The following is a 13,095-nucleotide window of genomic DNA, read 5'->3' on the forward strand; positions in this document are numbered from 1 at the left end:
ACATCGTGTGACAAGCTGATTCCCAAAAAACTGCCCATGTCGCAGTACCTTCCAGCTATGCTCATATTAATATTAATCAATTTCTCCAAGCCTGCTGCAAATAATTGGACCTGTTGTTAGAACTAAATCCTCATAAAGAATTGTAGGAATTGATGCCATCCTATTAATTATTTCACTAGGCAACCACTGCAGCAATTCATTTATGGACCGGTCGCCATTCTCATTCCCAAGGTCTGTCACCATACAATTACTCACGTGCTCTCGAATATTAATTCCCAGTTCTGCAATTTGCAGCCATTCCTCTACCCAACAATGCTCCCAAGGTTTGACACTTTCACCATTTCTAACAACCCAAAAGGCCATAGAGGTTAATTTAGGCCAGAGCTGTACCAAATGTTTCCACAAACTCGAGTCATTATTTTTTGGAATAACCTCATCCATTGCCAAATTACTTCTGTCATACTTGCCTTTCAAAACCATACTCCAGAGAAACTTTTTGCCCCTTCTCAATTTCCAACCAAGCTTAAGAAGACATGCCCCATTCATTTCTTCTAATCTTCAAATTCCAAGTCTTCCACATCGCTTCGGCTTTTTCATGGTACTCCAATTAACAACATGCACGTGCTTTTGGAAGTCATTATCACCCCAAATGAAAACTTTTTGCACCTTTTGAATCTCTTGTAGACATGTCTTTGGTATTGCACCATTTTACCAATTGATTTATTCATGCTATGGATAATTTCTTGAGCCACCACTATATTTTCATGAATACATCTACCAAGGATGAAGCCTGTCTGCTTAGGAGATACAATAGTAGCAATGCAATCCTTCATTCTATTAAGTTGCATGAGAACGTAGAGTTACATAATGAAATGGGTCTAAATTGATTCACGAATTGCAGATCCTGAACCTTGGGAATTAAGCAAATATCTGTAAGGTTCATCCCGCCAATAAGATCCGTCTACGCCAATGTTCCGTAATAAAATCTCATATACTCTTACCAACAACATGCCAAGACTTTTGATAGACACCTGCAGGATAACCATCTGGTCCAGGCGCCTTCCATGGAGTCATATTAAGAACTGTCTTATTAATTTCTTCATCTCCAAGAGACAAACTCAGCTGCTCTACCCACACCGCCTATAACCGAGGAAAAGGAAATATTTATTTGAAACCAAGAACTAGATTCAATATCCGTAAAAACAAAATTTACTGACCAACACTTTCACATCTTTATTCTTCTTGAGCCACTTCCAATTTGCATCTCTAAGCTTGATAATTTTATTACGCCTCCTTCTTTGCACTGTTTTTAAATGATAGTAACACGTATTTCTATCACTTCCTAGATCTTTGAAACCACATAATCTCTTCCTGTCGAAGCAACTTTGCTATCTGATCCACTTAAAGCTTCTTTTACAATCTCAACCAACCACCATGACCTCAACCCTATTGAATACATTTTTGGATACCATCCAGCCTTGACATAATTGTCCGCTTCGCATGTTTAACACTGTCAATTGAACGTAATTTCCAGTTATCCACTTGATTATGAAGAGAAGAGAGATTACGCATCACAATGTCACTAACATTCCATGTGCTCTTCAACATCTCTTTATATGACTCCTCCAACAACCAAGCACTCTCCAACATAAATGGTGTAGGCATCTTATCATTCAAATCACCATGATGAAGATAGAATAAGGTGATGACATGAGAAATCTAACCTCGCCAATACTCACACATAAGCATTAGGAAATTCAATCCTCCAATGATCATTACAAAGCGCATGATTCAACCTCTAAAAAATGCGACCTCCTCCATGATAAATAGGACCTCTCCAAGTAAAGTGGTATCCTATTGCACCAAGGTCCATTAATCGACAATCATCAATTCTATTCTTGAAACTAGAACAGTTTCTAATTGATGTTGGAGCTCGTCCTTTCTTCTCATTAGCCACCACAATTTCATTAAAGTCACCCCCAAACTTTCAAGTGAATGAATTGAAAATGCTTATGCAAAGTCACTACATTCATTGTCCCTCTTCCACGCTACAACAATCTCGCGCACCTTTGGGAAGTCATAACCATCAAACCCCAACAAACTAAACATCTTACGCAACTTCTCAAGACCCACTCTAGTTTCCATAATCACCAAAATATCTGGTTTATTCACATCAACATACTTCTTACAGAACATGTAAAATTAAAGCAGTACTCCCCGCTCCTCTACTATTCCACATTATGCTGTAAAATCATAAATAACAAAGTTTATATCCATTGGATCGCCGTTTCCAAAACCCGGAGTCTCTTCAACTAACTCCATATCTGACTCTTCTGCTCGAGATGCATTTTGATCATCTGCATGAGAGTAAACCATGGGTGGCTAAAGAGCAATTTTTTTAGGTTTAAATGTGTAATTGGTCCTTGCACTTTCAACAGATTTTGGCATTGGTCCCTGCACTTTTTTTTGTTTGGCATTGGTCCCTGCACTTTGTAAAAATATTGGCATTGATCCCTGCACTTTTTTTTGTTTGACATTGGTCCCTGCACTTTGGAAAAATATTGGTATTGGTCCCTGCACTTTGGAAAAATATTGGTATTGGTGCCACGTGGCATGAAATGATTGGGACCAATACCAATATTTTTACAAAGTGCAGGGACCAATACCAATATTTTTACAAAGTGCAGGGACCAATACCAAACAAAAAAAAGTGCAGGGACCAATGCCAATATTTTTACAAAGTGCAGGGACCAATGCCAAACAAAAAAAAGTGCAGGGACCAATGCCAAAATCTGTTGAAAGTGCAGGGACCAATTACACATTTAAACCATTTTTTTAATATATTTTGTAGTTTCTCTACGAGTGTTTTTTTTTTCTTTCTTTCTTTCTAATACGTGAGTGTTTTGTTACACGTAATATTTAACAGTCTGATTTTAATTTACTAGAACAACGTGATTATGCTTTACTCAAACTTTTTTTTGATAATATGTTCCCGTGTTTCAGGTATGCATATTTTTATTTTTTTAATATTTTCTTTGAACAAGCCAAAATGGAATAGAAAATTGCTTTTTTGACATGAAATACTTCCTATTGACACAAATAATTTATCAAAAAGCTCCCAGCGGTAGTTAACTACCGTTAGGAAACACGCCGGTAGTTAACTGCCGCTGGACCCAGCAGTTGTTAACTGCCGCTTAATTCTTTCCCCCCAAAACCAGAAAACCCTACCTCCTATTCACTCATCACCTTCTCACCATTACCTAAACCAAAAAAATTCCCATTTGAAAAATGTTGTGTCAAAATCTTGGTTCCAAATCAATGCTGATCGATTGCTAGGACGTTTCTACACACAACATGCATCAAAGAACATGTATTTCAAAGTTAAAATCCATTACATTTGATTGATTTTTTTTTTTTGTACTGTCACGCGTTGTAGCGGCAGTTAACTACCGCTGGGAGTGAGCGGCTGTTAACTGCCGCTAGACACTTAGAAAATTTTCTAAATTTTCAACTGGCAGTAGCTACTGCCAAATTTTTTTTTTCCACAAAATTTTTTCTTTTGTTTTTTTGGTTTGTTTATGTTATTATATGATATTAGATACATGTTTATTAATTAGTTTAGTAATTGTATGTTGTTTATTTATAGATAATGATGAGAATGCGGGTGATCGAAAACCTAGAGTTATCGATTCCATTAAAGTTGAAGCTCCCGCTAAGGTCGAAACTTCCGTTAAAGTTGAGGCTTCAAGCGTCAATTCCGATGGGTGGAAACTTCGTGACAACGAAGTGGACACGGCTCATTTCTTTTCGACCCGAGACACATGGAAAGATAAAGACGAATTGCTCGGTTGGGTCCGTCGACAAGCAAATAGGGCTGATTTACGGTTATCATTAGAAGATCTTGTGAAGGTAGAAATGCTATGTTGGAGTTGGTTTGTGAACGGAGCGGCGAGCACAAAGTGCCGAAGACAAAAGTGAAGCATGAAGCAACTGGATCAAGAAAATGTGGGTGTTTGTTCAAGGTGCATGGATATGTCGTTAGGGAAGACAATGCTTGGAAATTGGCTATTCTTAATGGCGTTCACAACCATGAGATGGTGCCGTATGTAGATGGGCACCTTCTTGCCGGAAGATTAGCGGAGGACGACAAAAAGATTGTACATGACTTGATCGATTCTTCGGTGAAACCAAAAAATATTTTGACAAATTTGAAGAATAAAAGGAAAGAGTCCATGACAAATATCAAGCAAGTCTACAATGAACGACATAAATTCAAAAAGGCAAAAGGGGGTGACTTGACGGAGATGCAATATCTAATCACAAAGTTGGAAGATAATAGATATGTTTATTACGTAATAGGAAAAAAGGAAAGTTAAACCGTTCAAGACATATTTTGGACTCATCCAAAATCGGTAAAGTTGTTTAACAATTTTCCGACTGTTTTGATAATGGATTCCACGTACAAAACCAACTTGTATAGGATGCCATTGTTTGAAATAGTTGGAGTCACCTTAATCTATTTGACATATTCGGTTGGTTTTGCATTTATGACGTCGGAGAAGGAGGATAACTTTACTTGGGCTTTGCAAATGTTGCTTAAAATTCTTGGACCAAATAGCGATATGCCTAAGGTGGTAGTGACCGACAGGGACACGGGTATGATGAATGCCGTAACAAATATTCTCCCCAGTAGTAGTGCAATACTTTGTTATTTCCATGTTGGCAAAAATGTTAGATCAAGAATCATCACCGATTTGCAAAATTAAACAAAATGTTGTTGTGGTGGATGAGCAAAAGAAGATTGTCGACGAGGAGAAGCATAGTAAGTTGGTTGATACCATATTTGATGCATGGGAAAAATTGGTTGAATCTCCTACTCAAGAGTTATATGCTGGTAATCTAGTGGAATTCCAAGATGCTTGTAAGGATCATCCAAAGTTTCTTCACTATGTTGAAACTACCATTTTGAAGCCTTTCAAGGACAAACTAGTGAGGGCATGGACAGACCTTGTGTTACATCTTGGGTGTATGACCATGAATAGAGTTGAAGGAGCTCATGGTGTGGTGAAGGAATATTTGTCCACCTCCAAGGGTGATTTGGGTACTTGTTGGCAAAAAATAGATGAATGTTGGCAAACCAATTTGGGGAGATACAATCATCTTTTGGTAGGAGCGTTACGGTCTTGGAACATCGATACAAAGATGTCACTTTGTACTCCGGGTTGGGGGGTCACGTGTCTAGACAAGCCATGAACTTTATTTTTGTGGAAGAAGAGCGTGCTAGGAAAACCTTGTGCATCGAGAAGAAAAGTTGCGGCTGTGTTCAAAGGACGTCGTATGGCCTACCTTGTGCATGCTTCATTGCTATGAAAATCCGTCACAACAAGCCCATTCGATTGGATGAGATACACCCACATTGGCATAAGTTGTATATGGGTGAAGAAGAAAGTAATGAATATTTGTTTTCGGTCGCGGAGGAGTGACGTTCTATCCAAGAACGTCTCAAAAGAGTTCCGTTCCAAATGAAACTAGAAATCAAAGAGGGTTTGTCGTTGTTAGCGTTTCCGGAGACCACATTGTTGTCACCACCTCCAAGAAAGGTGGCAACCAAAGGAGCTCCCAAAAAAATCAAAACTACACGTAGTAGGATCCCATCTTCGTGGGAGACTATTGATTCTCAACATCCGGAAAGTCAATCTTCACCACGAAAAAAATCTTCACAACCTAAAAGAAAAGGTGCTCGCATTGGCATTTCTCCAGTTCCAGTTCCTATGCCTAGCTTGGTTTCAAGAAATTATGATCCATCGAACCCTATGCATTACATGCCAAAATTCATGAGACCATACATTGAGAGAATTGTGGATGTTATTGGTGACGGACATTGTGGGTTTAGGGCTATAGCCGAATCCGTGGGTTTGACGGAAGAAAATCATGTTATGGTGCGGAGAGCACTTATTCAAGAGCTGAAAGAGCACATGAGCAAATACATCGAGATATATGCGAGCGAGGACCGTTATAAGTACATTTTGGATGGATTGCATCCCCCCAAAAATCCTAGTAGCTTTACACCTCCCGACAAATGGTTGACATTGCCGGATATGGGACACATCGTTGCATCATGTTACAATAGGCCGGTGTTAGAGATGGCTACCTACTTAGACTACATCTCCGAGACTTTTTTCCCACTTAGAGGTCGGCCTCCGGTTAACCCGAAAAGCAACATGATTTGCCTTGGTCTAATCCTAAATCATTTTGTCCTTCTTTCGTTGAAAGATGGTTGCCCACTATCTCCATCATCCACGGAGTGGAAGCTACATAGGAGCGAAGAGGCGGCAACATGGGAGGATGAATTCTTGGATCAACACGATCGTTTCCGAACACTCATGGACATTGAGCTAAAAGAGAAACCGGTTCCACCAAAAAAGCCAACAAATCAAGACAATCCAATTATGTTTGATGACACTCCGGTTAAAGCAAACACCGAATTTGAAGATGTTCTGGAACATTTAGATGATTTGCTTTTATTAGATGAAATGTGACACTTTTTAGTCGGTGTTAATCCATTTTTTGGTCGATACGCGCCGACGTAATTTTTTGGATATATAATGTATTGACCAATTTTTTGGGTGATATGTAACTAACCTTTAACTATATATATATATATTTGAGTTTCGCATTTATTAGTAATTAATGTACATTACGTGTAATGTGTTGCATAATGTGGAAAATTTGACAAATTTCAAACAATTGTGAAACGTTAACGCATTATCGGTTTTGTGTAATGTTACCGAATAATCGATAAACTATGAAATGTTGATGTTTGTGATTGCTGGATGTTGTTGTTTCGGTTTGCTTTCCTCCGAAATTGCCGTTTGAAATAATAGGTAAAACATGACAAATTTCCTGGGAAAAACCAGTGCATACTGCACTGGTTCCGTTAACTGGTGTGAGCGGCATTTAACTGCCGCTAGGTTCCAGTGGTTGTTAACTGCCGGCGTATTATTAAGCGGCTGTTAACTACCGCTGGGGGCATTTATATCATTTACTTGTGTCATTGTGAAGTTTTCTATGTCAGAAAAGCAATTTTCAATGGAATTTGATATATCAAAGTAAGTTATTCATCTCGCACAAGGCGTGCAAAAGAGAACCAACCAAAAGGTTCCGTAAGTGTAGCTCAGTTGGTAGCTATCAGAGATAATTTGTGCAGGGGCCGAAGTTCGAACCCCAGATTCCCCACTTCTCCATACATAATGTGTGTGAATCTAGCCACTAGGCTACATGACAAAAAAAAAGAGAACTACCCAAAAAATTACGGAGTTAAGTATGATACCTCAGCACAATAAACATCACAAAAAAAGAATAAACAAATCAAGTTACAACAAAACACCCATACATGATAAAGGGTGCCACCACCAGTCATTATAACTGTAGGTGAAAGTAGTCAGATGAGCCTTTAACCATTGAAAAGACATCCGCTTTACGTTGTCCGTTATTTGATGAAGATCCACGACCTTCTGATTGAAAACTCAATTGTTCCTTTCCTTCAAAATTACCCAGATACATGCAAGCCACAACAATTTCATGAATGTATGTGTAAATCGCGGTAACCCTGCTATGTGACTGAACTGAAGAAAGTGATCGCAGACCCTGTCAGTAGCAACGAAAGAGATACCTAACCACCACAAGACAAGTAACCACACGCTTCCAAAGGTAGCACAACTAAAAAATAAGTGACATGCAGACTCCTCAACATCGCAACCTCCTACACACTTGTTGTCTTCATGTTGAAGCACACGACGCCGCACAAGATTATCTTTTGTCGGTAGTGTGTTGCGAAGAAGTCTCTAAGAAAATAATGAAACCTTCAGCGGGACATGCTTATGCCAAACATCATCAAACAAACCCCTTGCAAGAGGTTCATCAGTGGTCGTTAGTGATGACAGTGCATCAACACTAGTTTCTTAGTCATATTTGAGTCCTTTTTGTAATGTTTTGAGAGTCAATTACTTGTAATTCATGGTGAAATCAGATCAAAATAGGAATAAGAGCTCGACAGGAGAAATTGATGAAAAGATTGAAAAATGCCTAAGAATGAAGCATCGTGCCACGATGGGAGCATCTCGTGGCACGTTTGATGAACGTGGGACAAAGGATTTGTCACTGGAAATTTCGTGCCACGATGAAGTCTGGAATGTGCAACGATAGGAAAGTTTATCTGCTGCCACGTAGGATTAATGAAGTGATCGTGCCACGATTGGATCGTAACGTGGCACGATGGTGGGCTTTCTGAAACCCTAATTTTGTGTCTATAAAAGCCAGAACATGCAGTGGATCTCACCCAACTCATAGTTGGTTCTGGTTTATGTATGTTCACTATTTTCTATGTATTTGATTGTTTAGTTATGAGTAGCTAAACTCTTAGATTGATTAAGCCATGAGATGAATCTTTGTGATCTGTGAACCATGTAATTTGTTACGAACTCTCTTTGACATCAATGAAAACTTAGTCTTTATTCAGAATTATTTGTGTTTATTGCTTTTCATGATTATTGTTTGTATGACTACTAGCCCTAGCTTCTTGCAATTACATGAATTAATCTTAGGAATTGAATGACTACTAGCCCTAGCTTTTAATCCTGAAATAGTAATTCTGTTTAACTCAGCACTAGGAACCTAGAGATAGGAAATTGAGAGTTATGACTTAAGGAATAACGTTCTGACTTTGCTTCCACGGTTATTCAATCTGGTTAAGAGATTAATAGGGTTATAACTTAGGAAAGGGTTTTGAGTCAAGAGATTGATCAAAACCACTTAGTTAATCCGTCGTAAAGCTAGGTTAATTTCATTGAGAGAGAAGAGAGGCAAATTACTCGCAGTGAGCAATAGAGGATTCGAAAGGCTTGATCATCTGTTTTTAATCCAATTATCAAACCATTTTATTTACTTTGTTTAAGTTTTATAAAACCAAATCCAACTGCCTAGGGCAACCCATAAATTTACTACATCCTTAATTTTAACGTTTTTACCGAGTAGGAATTGAAACAGTCCCTGTGGATACGAACTTATAAATTTTATTACTTCGATAGTTTTGGTAGACTTGCCAAATATCTATCAAGTTGAATCATTTCAACTTGGTAATTTCGTTATTATTTAGGATTTCTGTCATTTATATTTTTTGTTTATATATAAAAAAAAGGAAAAAAATTATTATTTATGCTCTTCACTTCTATTTCTTTGTGCTTTTCTACTAAAAAGTTTATCCAAGTTTTGCAGCTATGATAGACAGGTTACTCCTCTATAACACAGAAGAGATTGCTAAGTTGCAGTATGAAAAATATATGCTATCTTTTAAGATCAGAATTTTGGACAACAAAATCTCGAGTTGTGGTCATTATGAGGCGAATCAACCAGGTAGTGATTGTGAAGGGAAGAAAGAGGTGATCAACATCGATTACAATACTCAACTGCAAAATATTTTAGATGATTTCTTGGTGTCAAATCAAGTTTCATTTGAGAGGTTTGATGTTCAGTGTGGTGATCTTGTTGAGAAAGCACATGAGTCTCAAAGGAAGTTGGTTAAGATGGAGACAAAGTGTCACGAGGTTGTGTTGGAAGAAAATCCAAAAGTGAGGAGTGTAGATATTTTCTCAAAGTCTGAACCAACAGGGGTTAAGGAAATCCCTCGTGTGCAAATGGATGCATGTCCTTCTCTAAGGTGGGAGAGCTTAAATTCCAAAGGTTTAACTGTGAGTGCATGGGAACATCTACTTCTTTGTTACAAATTCATGGAATTTCTACCAAACAAGAGGAAAAAGAAGGATGATGTGTTCTTTCTGACATATTTGCCACCCTAACAGTGGTTGAAGCGTCAAGCTCAATGACGTAAAAGAAAGCGCTAGGTGGGAGGCAACCCACTGAATTTATTTTCAGGTAGTATTTCTTTTATTTTTCTTTTACTTTTCAAACAACAAAACATAAAGCTGGCAGGATTGTTTTTCTTTCAAAATCACATGTGTGAACCTGCCAAGAAAATTGTGATATGATACTGATGTTGTGTCACAATCTTCTCCTCATCAACTCTTTTTCAAAAATTCATGTCCAGAAAAAGTTTTTCATTCTACCATTCAGATTGCGCCACGCTATTTCACAACGCATCGCGATTATAAATGGTCAAATAAAGAAACTGGACTTTGACTACTGCAATTGCGTCGCGGCAATATCCATCGTGACACATTTTTCTCCAAAACTTTTGAGTTCCTCTCTGTTGCTCAAATCGCGTCACGCTGATACTCAACGAGTTACGATTGCAGCAGTTATTTAAATTTTTTGACCGTTACTATTTCAATTGTGTCATGCCACATCTCTAACGCGACGCGATTGCACCTATGCCTATAAATATCCAGCCATTTCTCAGACCTTCTCACACCTTCTACCCTAGTGTTACTCTGCCAAAAATTTTCTCCAACCTTCCCCAAACTCTCAAACACGAAAATCACCCCTTTTCCATCACTTTTTCATCTTCTCAAACTATCCCAACACCAATTTCATCCAACATTCTCAATCTAAACCATCATCTTCCCTCAATTCACATCACCATTTTCATCAAACCTTCACAAAAAGCCTACGTCTTCATCAAACCATCAACCATGGCCCCCAAAAATCCAATTAAACCCAAGAAAACCACCAAGCAAACAGCCACCTCAAGCCAAAGCCAACCCAAACGCAAAAGAACCGACCCTATCCCTCCATCCGACATTAACCCTTTTATCTCTGAAGAAGCAAAGGAAAGGTTTGACGAAATCAAGAGTTATGAGGTTGTGGGTGAGCGAAAGTTTGAAGTCACAAAGCTCACCAAGTATCCAATGTTGACACAATGATTAGGCAAAGGGGATGGGAGGAATTGAATGGAATGGTGAAAGGTCTCAACAACAAATCTGTGATTATGGAGTTCTTTGCTAATGCTCGTTTCTCGCCCACTGTGTATCAAGCTTATGTTAGGGGAAAGATGATCGACTATAGCCCTGATGCTATTAATTCTTTGTTGGGATTGACACCACCGGAAGAGTGTGAAGTGCAGAGGTTGAGGAGAGAAGCGGCGAATATGCCAAATAGCGAGTGGGATGAGTTGCTTGCTAAGATGCATAGGAGGCCCATTACTGGCTCTTATGAGAGGTTTGATAAATCCCGCGAACGGATGGATGCTTATTTTGCTCACCAGGAGCGGTTTGCGGCGTTTATGAAGAAAGAAATCACTGATGATTTCGAGGCAGGGGAGAAGAGAGTTGCTGATGATTTCTTTGATGGATTACCTGCTGCAGGAAGTGATGAGGATTTGGATATGGGGCTGGATCACTGATGGTTCAGCTGGATTTGCTTTTATGTTTTCATTGTACTTTCCTTTTAGTACTTTGTTTTATTTTGTATCGTTTGTATGTATTGTCAAATGTCCATGAACTTGTTATTCCCCGTTTTGTAATGAATCTGCACTTGTTTATTATTGATGAATTTGTTTGTTTTATTGACTTTTTCCAGTTTAGTAACAAATATTTGTTCAAGTGGTATTCCAAGAGTTCAAAAGGAGGAATGACTTGTGATTTCAAAGGCGAAGTGTACAGCAGTTAAAGATAGGTAGTCACAACTCCCAGATATCATAACTGTAAGGTTCATGGCCAAATTTTCTTTTTCAATTTACTTATATAGAGTGTTCCATGCTTATACATTTCTAGAACTTGCATTGTTTCTCTACTATCGATTGATCGTTGTCATTAGCACACTGAGGCAAAAGTGCTTGGTCCTGTGAGCCTTTTTGAAGCCTACCCTGTTTATATTGGAATAATTATCCTTTCTTCAGCCAAATTGAGCCGGTAGGATTAGATCTTTTTGTTCGGTGACAAACTGCATTACAAGCTTAGAGACTTTTAGGACTTGTCCCATATTGTTTTTCTGAGTTAGGCATTGTAGACTGTTGCTAAATATTAAGTTTGGGGTTGCTATTGGAATTTGCAACCAACTAAGTTGGGGGTGGAGGTACTAGAGAACAAAGAAAGAACATTATCATGAAAAATACACTAAATTGGTGTATATACACTCAAAAATGATGTATCAAAAAAAAAAGAGAAAGAAAAGAAAAATAGAATGAAAAAGGGACAACACATTGAAAATCAGAGTAACTTTAAACTCGATTGTCCCAATAGTTACAAGTATTCTCTAGTACCTTTGCAATAATTGTTGTTCCATAAGGTGAATAAATGATGGATTGAATTTTGTGCTTAACTTCCGTAGGAATGCCTAACTTAAATTTTGTGTAGCCTACTTATCCAAATATTATCCCACCTTCACCTAAGCCCCGTTATAACCCTTAAAGACCTCAAAGTGTGCATTGACATTGATTTTGATTGACGTTTAGAAACTTTTCAAGCTTATGGTAATATGTAGATTGCATGTCGACTGTGTGTGAACCCTTTTCATATTGCTGCGTGGAGTTGTGAATTTGTGGTTGCTAACAAGTCAAACTAGCTCATCTTTAGCTAGTAAGGTGTTGAACTTTTGGAATACACGTGGAAGCATATCAAGATGTGTCGAAGACTTGTAATTCATGACGGTTTGTTATTTTCAGATGCTTCTTATTGTGTATATATAGGAATTTTTCATAGGAAATACTCTTGGTTTGAAAATTATATATGATATATTATTCATTATTTTTTTTTAGGAAGATATATTATTCATTATGTTCTTTGGTTGAATTCAGTTCAATGTTTTTTTCTTTCTTTCTAACGTGCAAACCGATAACAAACTAAGGGGTTTGGATTAAATCATGTGTAGATACTAATTTTTAGAAATATGGTTAGGTTTCCGTTCACACACACTATCCAATCATATGTTCATTGAATCAATTGGTTACTCTACTTAGCATCGGAAATCAATCGATACAGTGGATTTTACGTCGTTTGCCAGACATGAAAACATATGATGAGGGATATGTTCACACATAATTGAATCCTATAAACTATATACTAATTGATTAAGAGGATGCACCAAATGAATAGTTGACGACGTCTAATCCTAGCACAAAATCTTGGTATTCATATTTGCAAC

General features: G+C 38.0%; 1 protein-coding gene across 1 annotated transcript in view; it reads left to right on the forward strand.

The window, feature by feature from the left end:
* LOC146923664 (polyubiquitin-like) overlaps positions 1-13,095 on the forward strand; it is a 97,347-nt gene that overhangs the window by 3,432 nt on the left and 80,820 nt on the right. The gene's annotated exons all lie outside the window — the stretch shown is intronic.

The sequence above is a fragment of the Medicago sativa genome, chromosome 5 (assembly GCF_051527215.1).
Source record: "Medicago sativa cultivar Bolivia chromosome 5, Bolivia_mono, whole genome shotgun sequence".
Lineage (NCBI taxonomy): Eukaryota > Viridiplantae > Streptophyta > Magnoliopsida > Fabales > Fabaceae > Medicago > Medicago sativa.